Source organism: Periplaneta americana, chromosome 10 (genome assembly GCF_040183065.1).
Source record: "Periplaneta americana isolate PAMFEO1 chromosome 10, P.americana_PAMFEO1_priV1, whole genome shotgun sequence".
NCBI classification, from domain to species: Eukaryota; Metazoa; Arthropoda; class Insecta; order Blattodea; family Blattidae; genus Periplaneta; species Periplaneta americana.
Window position 1 is genome coordinate 96,444,306 of NC_091126.1, and position 14,414 is coordinate 96,458,719.

General features: G+C 36.0%; 1 protein-coding gene across 12 annotated transcripts in view; it reads left to right on the plus strand.

The window, feature by feature from the left end:
• The window catches only part of Ipk1 (Inositol phosphate kinase 1), a 1,778,442-nt gene that overhangs the window by 272,917 nt on the left and 1,491,111 nt on the right, over window positions 1–14,414 (plus strand). The gene's annotated exons all lie outside the window — the stretch shown is intronic.

Sequence of the window (14,414 nt, forward strand, 5' to 3'; positions counted from 1 at the left end):
TTAATCACACATTTATCAGAACTGTTTCCATTGTGTATCTATTAACACATTTTCTCCTTTTACATCAGGGCTGGGCAAGCCTCGGAATAGGACTGATTCTCTGGCACGACCACAGCAAAGGAATAAGGTTTTGAGATTTGGCACTTGGAACGTAACTAGTCTTTATAGAACAGGAGGGGTAACATTAGTAGCAAAAGAACTAGCTAGATATAGAATAGACTTCATAGGAGTACAAGAGGTTAGGTTAGATGGGAATGGCATATCACAAATAGGAGATTACTTGTTGTATTATGGGGAAGGAAACAATAATCACCAATTAGGAACAGGATTCTTTGTACATAAAAGAATAAAATCAGCAGTAAAAAAGGTCGAATTTATCAGTGACAGGTTATCATATTTAGTACTTAAGGGTAGATGGTGCGACATCATAGTTATAAATGCTCACGCCCCTACAGAAGAGAAAGACGACTATATAAAGGATAGCTTCTATGAGGAATTGGAACATACTTTTGATCAGTTCCCTAGATATCATATGAAAATTTTATTGGGGGATTTCAACGCTAAAGTAGGACGGGAGGATATTTTTAGACCAACTATTGGAAAAGAGAGCCTACACGCAATTAGTAGTGACAATGGAGTTAGATTAGTCAACTTTGCCACATCGAAAAATTTAATTGTCAAAAGTACAACATTCCCCCATAAGGATATACATAAATATACTTGGACTTCTCCAGATGGATTGACACACAACCAAATAGATCACATCTTGATAGATAAACGGAGACATTCTAGTATAGTAGATATTCGAACTTTCAGGGGTGCAGACTGTAATTCTGACCATTATTTGGTGATTGGAGAATTAAGAGAAAGATTATCAGTAGCCAAGCGAGTAGAGCAACAAGTTAATATTACTAAATTCAATATTTTGAAATTAAAGGACGAGGAAGCTAAGCAAAATTATCAGGTCGAAATTTCGAATAGGTTTGCCACTTTAGAAAGTTCCGACGAAGTTGAGAAAGAATTAGATGTTAATAGCGTGTGGGAAAATATCAGAGATAGTATCAAAATTGCAGCTGAGCAGAGCATAGGTTATTATGAAACTAAGAAAAAGAAACCGTGGTTTGATGAAGATTGTTGCATGGTGGTAGAAAGAAGGAAACAGGCAAAATTGAAATTCTTACAGGATCCAGTTGAGGAGAAGAGAGATAATTATTTCAATGAAAGACGGGAAGCAAGTCGTACACTTAGGAATAAAAAGAGAGGTTACTTGAAGGAAAAACTGAATGAGGTAGAAACAAATAGTAAGAATAAAAACATTCGAGATTTATATAAGGGTATAAAGGAATTTAAGAACGGATATCAGCCAAGGGTAAACGTGATCAAGGATGAGAATGGTGACTTGCTTGCAGACTCTCCATCAATCCTAAACAGATGGAAAAACTATTTTGCGCAACTACTAAATGTACATAGGCCAAATAGAAATGATCGGGACGAAATTGAAATACAAACTGCTGAGCCATTTATACCCGAACCCACGCTTTCAGAAGTCGAAATTGCGATAGAAAATCTGAAAAAGTACAAGTCTCCAGGTATCGATCAAATTCCAGCAGAATTAATACAAGAGGGTGGAAGTGCATTATATAGCGAAATTTATAAACTTGTACTTGCTATTTGGGAAAAGGAAATTGTACCAGAACAATGGAAGGAGTCCATAATTGTACCTATTTTTAAAAAGGGGGACAAAACCAACTGTGGTAACTTTCGAGGAATATCACTTTTGTTGACGTCGTACAAAATTTTGTCCAATATTCTTTTGAGGAGATTAACTCCGTACGTAGATGAAATTATTGGGGATCATCAGTGCGGTTTTCGGCGTAATAGATCGACTATTGATCAGATTTTTTGTATTCGGCAGATAATGGAGAAAAAATGGGAGTATAAGGGTACAGTACATCAGTTATTCATAGATTTCAAAAAGGCTTATGACTCGGTTAAGAGGGAAGTATTATATGATATCCTTATTGAATTTGGTATTCCCAAGAAACTAGTTCGATTAATTAAAATGTGTCTCAGTGAAACATACAGCAGAGTCCGTATAGGTCAGTTTCTATCTGATGCTTTTCCAATTCACTGCGGGCTAAAGCAGGGAGATGCACTATCACCTTTACTTTTTAACTTCGCTTTAGAATATGCCATTAGGAAAGTTCAGGATAACAGGCAGGGTTTGGAATTGAACGGGCTACATCAGCTTCTTGTCTATGCAGATGACGTGAATATGTTAGGAGAAAATACACAAACGGTTAGGGAAAACACGGAAATTTTACTTGAAGCAAGTAAAGCGATCGGTTTGGAAGTAAATCCCGAAAAGACAAAGTATATGATTATGTCTCGTGACGGGAATATTGTACGAAATGGAAATATAAATATTGGAGATTTATCCTTCGAAGAGGTGGAAAAATTCAAATATCTTGGAGCAACAGTAACAAATATAAATGACACTCGGGAGGAAATTAAACGCAGAATAAATATGGGAAATGCGTGTTATTATTCGGTTGAGAAGCTCTTATCATCCAGTCTGCTGTCCAAAAATCTGAAAGTTAGAATTTATAAAACAGTTATATTACCGGTTCTTCTATATGGCTGTGAAACTTGGACTCTCACTCTGAGAGAGGAACATAGGTTAAGGGTTTTTGAGAATAAGGTGCTTAGGAAAATATTTGGGGCTAAGCGGGATGAAGTTACAGGAGAATGGAGAAAGTTACACAACACAGAACTGCACGCATTTTATTCTTCACCTGACATAATTAGGAACTTGAAATCCAGACGTTTGAGATGGGCAGGGCATGTAGCACGTATGGGCGAATCCAGAAATGCATATAGAGTGTTAGTTGGGAGACCGGAGGGAAAAAGACCTTTAGGGAGGCCGAGACGTAGATGGGAGGATAATATTAAAATGGATTTGAGGGAGGTTGGGTATGATGATAGAGACTGGCTTAATCTTGCACAGGATAGGGACCAATGGCGGGCTTATGTGAGGGCGGCAATGAACCTTCGGGTTCCTTAAAAGCCATTTGTAAGTAAGTAAGTAACATCAGGGCTGGGCACCTGGAGCGAATCCAAACTGTAAACGGGGACGCTTAATATTCATCCGTTACAGCATCAACACTGCGCGGTGTTCGGCGGGGAAGAAAGGAATTAAAGAGAAGTTATATGGCTCCCCGTGAGATAGTAGAATTCGCTCTTGGTGCCCAACCCTGTTCTACGAATGTATCCCATATTTTCGTGTTACATTTGTTTGGCTTTGGGCACTGTTATGTTTCCGAGTTGCATTTGTTTTTCTGTGTTCTTAAATTAAAATCTTACAAAATTGGGAAATTAAATAAGTGTTGGCTATATCCTAGCGTGAGTCTGAAGTATTAATAGACTTAATTACTAGGTATAATAATATGTAATATAAAAATTATGTACAGTAATAACCACAAAGGAAAACGATAAAGGATAGAACACCAGGAGATTCGGAGATTCATACGAGTGTGAGTATAATCTAGAGCCCCAGTTATACCAGGAAACTGTGCAATATCCTAAAATCCATCCATAACATCTCTTCGTTCTGTTTGCGACGTAAGAAAAGTGATACCAGTACTCGAGTTTTCGCTCTCAAAATAATGAAAATATGTTGCATAGAATCGTAATGTTTTAAGCACCCGCTTCATAGAAATAGGATTGTTTCTATTTGTGGGCTATTCCATGTGATACATCTGTTGCAGGACAAATGACAGGGTAGATTTCTTGTTATCTAATTCTTCGTAAGAATTTTCCATATCCACTAGCATAATTGCAGGGTTCAGAACCGTAGTGGGCCAAGCGCCATTTACTAAAACCGTAGAAAACAAGGGTTAAAATGAAGTTATTACCAAAGCTCGGAACTTGGGGACTTGTGTCTTTGCACGTGGCTAAGCGACCGGACTTCAATGTCAACAAACTCCCCCTTCCAGCACGGCGGTACTGCCAGGTCTGCTAGAAAAGTGTTTTCTGGCTGAACAACATATTGATAGCATTATGGTAGGTTGAAACACCTAATTTTATAGCAGATATTATATATAATAAAAATAAACATGAGCAATATGTCAAATTTACTGTTCTGCTCTGTACATTTTCATTGCAGTGTATGACTACTTACATTCGAAGATTTTCAAGCTCATAACTTCTTCGCCTGTTAGTTAAACATGATTTGAAACGAAAAAAAAACTTATTTCCGCGTCACATGAAGTGACGAGAACAAACTTAAAATGCTGAATGTTTTCACTGTTACTATTTTCTGTTAGATTTTCAGCAGTTGCTAGCTGATCTCGTATCTGAGACAAGTAGCTAAGTATATCCAATTTTTTCTAGAAAATAGTTTTCAATTTGTGTGTCACTACTAAACCAGGCCCTCTATGACTTGATCCATGACTAAGGACAAATCTTCCACCAATTTAAGGAATTGCAATGTCTTTCAATGAATGACCGTTTCCAGTCTCTAGTTTGTGTGTAGCACAACTTACAAAATATAAACTCCATTCGAAGAAAATAGTGTATCTTCTTCGAATTCCTCCATGAAATTCTGTACCTAAAATTAAAAAAAAAAATGTATTTTCAAACTTACAACCTATAATACTCATTTGAATAACACATATTTTCTAATTTCTCAAATAGACCGTTTACCTGTAATTCTCTGAATGTCATTGGCTTCAACATGACACAGTTTCGTCATCCGTCTTGTCGTTCGACGTGACCACCTTCTTCGTACATACGACTGTCCCTGAGCACTTGCAGTGTGAGCTTTCTGTACGTTATACCTATAACGTAGGCCTACCCATGCGCACGATACACAAGTCCCCAAGTTCCGAGCTTTGGTTATTACCATAATTCAATGGAAACATATTATAGCAAGTAATATAAAGTATACACGTTAAAACTAAATGATAAGTCAATCTTCTTTATACTATGGTATTCACTTAACTTAACCCTTGCTTTCTCTGTTTTTAATAAATGGCGCTTCGCCCACTATGGCTCTGAACCCTTCAATTGCACGCTCACCATCATCCCTATACAAGTAATATAGATATAATAATAACCATCTTCGAAGTCATGAGCTGTGAATCTCACTGCTATTTTGCTTTACTAGGCCTCCTTTAACGGCAGAAATATGAGCCATCAGAGATTACCGTGGTTTACATCTGTTTAAGTCGCAACCGAGGTCGATGTACACTGGCGATCAAAGATACCTGATCCCTACTAATCGATAGTGATCGATAATTTGTTCGTGTAAATGTGGCTTCTTTAGTTATTACTTCTATGAATAGATGACGAAGGTAACAGTGTCGCCAATAGTGCATAAATATACCCGCATTATAAAATTCAAAATTTCATGGCCTCTAGTGATTGTAAATAACACTACATTTAGCTGGAAACTGCTGATGCTGTCAATTATGAGAATAAATTATACTTAATGTACATTAACATTTTCCCAAATACTTTTTTACCTCTCATAATAAGAGGATCATCTATTGAGAACTAGCGTAACAATTTCAAAGTTCATCAGTTTGTTATATTATTGGTTCTGACTTCTCCTGTAGTTAGAAAGTTCGCTTACACGATCAGATAATTGGAGGTCAGTTGTCTTTGAACGCCAGTGTACCGTAAAAATGCTTAACCATGGATTAGGTGGCAATTTTAACAGGTGGTTACACTAATCGACGTTGATATATGGGGCCATAATAATATTTTGATGCATGTGTATAGTTGAGTAGTGAATATTTTTTCTAAAAATAGGAACAGTTCTTTTTCGTGACTCAAGAATTCTCACAAAATTTACAATCCTACAATCCTGAAAGCTCAAATCTTTATTATTCCAGTCAATATTACAGTAAAGCTTGAGAGAAATGTTTTCAAGCTACTGGCATGCCAAGCTTTCTCCAACTGTAAGGCGAATGTCAGGTAATCTCATCCCAACTTACTGTAGCCGTAATATTACTTCGTTATTACAAATTCTATCAACGTTAGGTAACCGTGCAAGTGATAAATCATACATAATTAAATAATCTATTTTTTAAATATTCTTGAGCTAATGGATACGAAAATGCAACTTTCCTGTCATGGAATTCAGGGCGTTCAGTTCATAAAAAGTAATGTAACTTTACTCACGTAAGTGAGTTCGTTCTTCCCAGTGTGGACCATGTGATATTTTTTAAAGAACTGTGACTTTTACCAGAGCAGGGAAGTGCCTATAATGGTTGTGATGAACAAATTAACAAGGACTTGCTTCCTTACCCCGTTTTTATACAGAAAGAAACTTCCTGCCGCCGTTGAGTCTAACCGTTAGGGCGAACCTTGCCAATCAGTAACGAGACAGGTTCGGGAGTGATCTAGTTTCTACCATATACCTGTTTGACAGGATATTCCTACAACACGTTATCGTTCTTTGTTGTACTCCCTCGGTCTAGGACTGCTTGAGTTCAGTTTTTAAACACGTCTTTTATATATAATTTCTTTTCATTCAAAATAATGGATATTGTGATTGGTGTGCTTAGTAATTACTTTTTATTTAATAGTTGGTAGAAGATATTACATACACTCTGATACCACGGAAGACGTGTCTCGTGTTTATATAGGGCGATTAACGAGGATTTACCGTCCTTTACGGAGCTTATTTCTGAAGATATTTTGAGCAAAAAATGTCATATAATCATAGTTCCTATTCTCAATATTTCAGAGTTACACTAATTTAAATTTGTTTGTAAAATACGTTTTTTCTTTAGTTTGAAGGTAAAAGAATAATACATATAGAGAATGAAGTATTCAGAAGTATCATTTCTTTAATTGGCAAGTATTATGAAGCTAACAGTGTGCTGTGAACTTCTGAGTTGCTTCGTACATACATCTCTTTCTATTTTCAACTAGAAAATTACATTATTCTTACAAACGTATCAAATAGTTATTACAAATCATACCACTTCCAGCAACTGAATTATTTGCAGTTCAATTTTGCATCCTAATTTACAGTCGAGGAGAGTTTACAAACATTTTAAAAATGTCGCCGTCCGCTTGAGTACACTTGTCCGCACGCTTGTGAACGGCACTCGTCGTGCTACGTAACTGCATACGGCTATCTTTGATTTCCGTAGCCCTCACTCTGACCAAGATCACGCGTTCATAGCAATGCGTTCCAATAACGAAATGTAACTGTGTAAATATTGAGAGTAGGACCCATGTTTATATGACATTTTTTGCTCAGAATGTCTTCCGGAAATAAGCTCCGTAAAGGACGATATGGAATGGAATAGAATTTAACTGAGGAGGGCATGGATGGCCGAGCACTGCGACCTATTAAGAACTATTGTGCTAACCCTCCATATGAAATCAGTTGCATGCCACAGATCCCCTACGCGCACCGCCCTAACCACATGACTGTCTTAACGACCGGTTCCTACAGCCGACAGAATCCATACACCATTCCTGCTTCAGCAAATTCCCCCAAGCCCCTCCCCCGTTGGTCCGAGGCGAAACTCCTCCCCCGAATAGGTCCGCCTCGGGTGCCATTGCAGAAGCCATCGAACATCGCTGAGCTACATTCTACGGAGGCCAGTCGAAGGAGTCAGCAGCTTCGGTAGGCCGCCGGTAGAGTGATCTGAAAAACCAGAAACAGGATGATGATGAGGAAAGGAAGTGGCGAAGATGAGTTTAGTTCCAATCGCCTGATAAAGTTACCTGATATTCAACCATAGGAGTGAGGAAAACCCCGAAAAAAAAGAAACCTCACCCAGGTAATTCGTCGTCATTGGGAATCTAACCCGGGTTCGGAGTTAGACTCGCTAACCCCTCAGCCACAACGGTGGACAAAGGACGGCAAAACCTCGTGAATCACTCTATGTATTTTCAGACCGAATATGGCAATGCAAGGAATGGAGAACAATTTCCGTCATGTTTTGAAGAGAACACTTAAAGCGATGGATGTGTCTAGAATTGCGATAATTATATAGTTACATGAAAGAAAATTAATCGAGAGAAATATTTAAAAGCCTTTTCAAAAAAGATGTTAGCGACCCTCCTGTGACAACACTCGACGCATTTAATCAGGAAGCTTTAACACGAACATTATCTGCTTTACATAAAGAAGACCTTATGCCCAGTTTAGACGATATTTAATTTACCTGAAGCTCGAAAAATACGAAATATTACAACTTAAAATGTCACCTTCCTCATTGCGGAAAGTATAAAAGCAATTGGACTACAGTAGAGCAAAAACGAAGGCAATGAGAAACATTTAATGGAACGTGGCGACATTGTTGTGCGTCACAACGAATTTTTAAGAACAACGAGAAAATTAGGAAATTAATGAGACCTGTAATATTTTTAAATTAAGGTTTGTAGTATGTTTCTTTATTTTGCGTTCATATATCCATTTAGTTTAGTTTATTTTTTATGAAGTTAGTTTTGACACGTCTTAATACAGTAGCCCCACCCCTTCAGGCCGTTTGAAATTTCGGCGGAAAGCTTCGCTCTGTCTGAAAACAGAGTTTAATTAAGTACAGTATATTTTTCGGAGTCATTTTTGGATACCCTACCCTTTCTCATTATTTTATACTATTTGGGTCTAAGTCCTATGCTACCACAGACGATAATGGGACTAGGGGTGGAAACTTCTATGCAATGCAAAAGACTGCTAAATCGTACTAAATATAGACAGTCTCATTTATTTTTAAGCCTGTTATTTAACGACGCTGTATCGACTAATAGGTTAGTTCGTGTCGATGTTATTGTTTATAACGAAATGGTATTTGGCGATATGAGGCCGAGTTATCGCCATGAGATTTTTTTAACATTCGCCTTGTAGTTGTCCTCGTCTTTATGCAGTATATACCAATAGGAAGTAGTGAATAAACTCATCTTATTTGAATCCCTCGTTCCAGTATACTTCTTGCTAATAAACATAAGCGTTTCGAAATCCAATAACATTAAGGAAAACTAAATATTAGATCGGAGGAGTCGAAAGCTTTTGAAATAAACGAAGGACTCAGGCACTCTTGTTATATCTTCATTATTATTTGTTTTATAATTTGTTAAACTAATGAAGGAATAGAAATCACTGATGCCCCCAAAAAATATATATATCTTGACAGAAACACATCATTATGAACAGTAACCTTTGTAGACGACCAGATTTTTTAACAAAAAAAAAGTGTAGACGATCTTCAACGTTCTGTTTTCAAGCTTCAGTTCATTCTCACAATGCAAACAAACTTGATAAATAATTATTGAAGAGGATAAAACTAGGTCAATGACAGTGATAAAAGATTTGTGTATTTGAGAAGTTACATTCCATAGTTCGAACACCAAAAAAGGCGTTGAAAGGAATTGAGTAAAGTGTAACAAAGTAAATGGAATTTTGAAAAAACTTTTGGAAAACAGATGAGAAAATAAATTCAAATTATATGCCATAACATAAATTAAAGAACAACTCATGTATATGAAAGTAAAAATCTTAAATCTACGCAAACATGATACAACCAGAATATTTTGTTCTTTAATTTGAGTAACCATTAGAGATTTTAGAAGTGACAAAGTCAGAAGTAAATGAGCGGTAGAATGAATAATTAGTGAAAAAATGCAAAAGTACCGATCAAAATCGAGTCTACATATTCTGAGGTGCCGATCCGGAGTTGCATTCGGGCGTGGGTTCGATTCCCGCTTGGGCTGATTACCTGGTTAGGTTTCTTCCGAGGTTTTTCCCAACCATAAAGCAAATGTCAGGTAATGTATGGCGAATTCTCGGCCTCATCTCGCCAAATATCATCTCGCTATCACCAATCCCATCGACGCTAAATAACCTCGTAGTTGATACAGCGTCGTTAAATACCCAGGTAAAAATTATTCTGAGGTTCCTAGATAGCTGTTTACTTCGGAAATTATTAAACTAAGACCACAAAAGAAAATCAATTTAGGAAAATCTTACCGCCTAAGAGCTGATGAAATTTTGTGGCCAAGTCGTAGATCGGACATTTGACCCAAATCTACAAGAAGAAGTACAGTAATAGTTTCGAAAACCCTAGGGTGCTATGCATAGACATTTCGCTACCCCGCGCTACGAGCGTGCTAAACTAGCCCCGGCTATCGAGTGATGAGTTGTACAGGATTCATATCATATCATATCGCTAACACTGGTTTATGAATACGAAAAACGTTAGTTTGCTGATCATCCACTGGAAGCCCGCGCTAAGAATGTCTATAAATATGGCCCATAGAGATTATATTCTTTCGTCCCCATTTAATCTCTAACCGGACGGAGTTACGCAATAAGAGACCAACTGGTAAAAACCTGTTTTCGAGATATTGACGATTGAAGTAAATCTGATTTTTATTAAACATTTTACACAAGACGTTGTTGTAGCACTCATACTCTTACAAAAATACCACAAATAATAATAAAAAAAGGCTAACCGATTTTTAATAACAGACCAGCAGTTAATTTAATATTGCAAAGCAAAATAAATAAATGAATTTTATGCAATAAAAGAATTTTGCTTATAAATGTCAGCAGAGTACAGATATTGCATTCTTGATTTTTTTTTTCTGAGTTAAATAATGAAGTCAACAACAGATGAGTGTAAATATCTTCATTTTGTTCAAACTGTTGGTTGGTTTATTATTATTAGGGCTAGGGTTTTGATGAAATTGCATCTTTTTTCTAGTAAGCCAAAAACATTGCTGCTTTAGTATTTATATGTTATGTGATAAATTAAGTGTTTTAAAACATATTTGTTAGGGCATTTTTTTGCATTTTTTATCTCTTACAACTCATAAGAGCATTTTTTATTTTATTCGGTAATTTTTGGGGTATTTTCATTTAATTTTGGCCATAAATCCCCATTATTAATGTAAAATATTATTTATTTCTTTTGATATTTTCTCTACATATTTTTTTCAATTAATACCCATTATTTTGTATATTATTTTATCTGTTTTTCTACACAAATATTGCAATTTTAACGTAGTACTCCCCCACATAATGGATCAGTCCAACCACCCTTTCAATATAGACCCTCTATACCTGCTAGTTCCGGATAAGAGTGACCTTGTGATGGACTACATGGAACTACATCAGGTAAAATAAAGTGTACTGCTTTGAAAAATTATGTAAAATAAAATAAACTTGAATGTTGGTACTAGAATTTAATTTATTACTAGTCTAAATATTAATATACAACTAAGCCAATTATGTGAGATCAATGTTTAGGGCATTTTTGAAAGTTTTTCAGTTCATAAATGCATTGTTTTTCGGACATATTTTCATGATTTATAGGTCATCAAAATCCTAGTTATTATTATTATTGTTATTATTATTATTGTTATTATTATTATTATTATTATTATTATTATTATTATTATTATTATTATTATTATTATTGCACAACTCCGTCCAATTGAAATGTGTTAAAATCTGTGGGTCCTACTCGTTACTGTACTTCCTGCCATGCAGAGTTAATAGCTGAGTATTGAAAGACAATACGTCATTGAAATAGGCCTACTCATTGAAGATAGTCCTCCAGCATGTATTTGCAATAGCGCCTTGTACTGCCCGATCTCATTAAACTCAAGGTGATCATAGAATAGCAAAAGAATTACATGCAGCTTCACATTCTCGTTTCTCAGCAAATGCTCTCAGATTTACTCGGCTTCGAATCTGGAACTTTGAACGAAATTATGAAACATTAAAAGAATTGAAACCCTAACACTCGAAATTGAAAGCACACTTATCACACTTATAAAGAGTACTCAAATGTAAAAAGTGAATAAAAATTACTTATTTAAATAGAGTACAGTAAATAAATTTAGAGCTTCAGTGTTCTTGCCATTTGTCTCACGATGAACGTTTATTGCCCGGTTTCTGGAAAGACAGTTACCTGTACGTACAGAGTTATCTATAATTTAACGTGCTTGTATGTTTAAAATGAGTTTCCGAAACAACATTTATCGTTATCTTTACAGTTATCTGTGCGTCAACAGGTAACTATACCTCGTCCTGTAGTTACCTGGCTTTTAGTACTGATTCGAACAAATACTGATATGCAGCGATACTGCATTACTGTTTCGTAAGCTGTAATAACTGATATTAAATAATAATATAGACTACAATAAATTAATTTATTATATTATCTATATATTTTTACAAATTTGGCGTTATATTTACATAACTTACGGTAAATGTTTTACTCTCTATGACATATTAGGATAATAATGTGTGTTTATAACTAGAACGTCTTTGGTTTATAAAGACAATTTCGAACATCTCAAGCTTAATTTTCGTTATCAACTTCAGATTGTATGTCGTCAGTCAAGGAATATTTTATTTTTGGGTATTCTACCAATGCCAATGACATTTCGGGCTCTAAAATTTCATTTCAATACATGAAAGCATTCATATGGGCGAATGTAAAATATTTTAACATGTTTATCAATATGGCTGCCATAGTCACCACAGCTGAACATGGTTGCAATTTTGAAGCAGAAGTTACATCAAGCTCTCTCTCCACTAGCATTATTTACCTCGATAATCACGCCAAATACCAACAATTATTGCTTTTGTAATCATGTTACGATTGAGTTGGAAGTGTATATGTGCACTACCGTTTATGACATGGTTCTTTAATTAAAAAAGCTTGCACCTGCTAGTAGTATAGAGCTCACTGTGTACCTATCAACCATATTACTACTAAAAACTGCTGCAAACAAAAGTAACTATAAATAACTAAAAATCACTAACAAAATACTAGTGGAGACATCTAGGGACGACAATAGATATTGAAATTGAAGTTACCTCAACTGTTAGTTACAAGCGCTGACAACTCTACATTTAACTTTCCGGAAACTCATGAAAGTTATCAGTGCAGTTAAATTTATAAGAGCAGTTAAGTAACTGAGAGTTAATTGAGGTATACCAGAAACCGGACATATATATCCTCTTACTGTCTTATCATTAGAAATGTGAACAAAATGTTGTGTAATGCTGAAAAAAATAGACTATGAAAACATTCGCGGAAATACACATCTTGAACAGATCTTGTAATGGAAAAGTAGTTTCGGTCATTCTGCCTGCACATGAATTACAATGATTTTCACAGAAAATTAATTGATAATGTTGTTTTATTTAACGACGCTCGCAACTGCAGAGGTTATATCAGCGTCGCCGGATGTGCCGGAATTTTGTCCCGCAGGAGTTCTTTTACATGCCAGTAAATCTACTGACATGAGCCTGTCGCATTTAAGCACACTTAAATGCCATCGACCTGGCCCTGGATCGAACCCGCAACCTTGGGCATAGAAGGCCAGCGCTATAACAACTCGCCAACCAGGTCGACTAAATTAATTGATCTTTATTTGTATTCAAAATACACGTTGACGATTGATTTCTAATTGAATCAAACGACTTTCTTCAATTTATTTTTCCTTAGAATAAACTGTGTGCTTCCCATTAGAGGTAGGGTGTGACAGCGTTTTGCCGTCACAGCTTCGAAGTATGACTGCTCCGAAAAAAAATGCTGTATTAGATAAAAGAGATTTTGTTACACTGTGATTTTTGTGTTCGTATTATTCTTGGCGATTGTGGGGCTCATTTTCCTGCGTGTAGATTTTCAAGTGGTCTAGAATTCAGTATCACTGCCATCTGCTGTACTTACCTCTCAACAAACCACGAGGAATATCCATGTTTCTTATCCCGAGCCCGCATTGAAGAAATTAATGATTATATACATAGTGAAGAAATGAGGAATTGATGAGTTCCCTAGAATCACAACTTAACGTACGTTAAGTAATTTTTCAGCTTCCAACATACTGTACGTTGAATCCTTAATACCACATCTCCCCTCTGACCAAATATTTCCATGCAACAAACATAGCGTTCTCTATAAACATTTGAATGTTGCTCTGCTCAATATTATATCAGATCTAAGATGTTTCATGCTCTATCAAAAATGTGAAATTTTGCAGCTAAGTTTTTATTCCAGGGAACGTCTCAATTGTATACATAGGTCTACTTATATTCGCCATTTGTCACAAATTTTCCCTGCTTTCCACACGCAATGAAGAGTTTTTTTTTTCGTAAAGAAACAACCGTTTCTATTTGTTAATATCCCTTACTACCCTTATGCCCGGTTTCATCAACAGATGTTATAACTCTGCTAACACGTTGTTTCTTAACATGAGTTAAAATTTTTAACAATTTGTTAAGACTCTTGCATTTCACCAACATTTTCCTGCAAAATGTTAACTAACATGTTGTTAATACTCGCAAGAATAGCGAACACAACGAATCGAGAAGGCGGTGTATGATTCATACGATTTCTGAATGCACTCCGTTGCGCTTTTGTTTGAACATC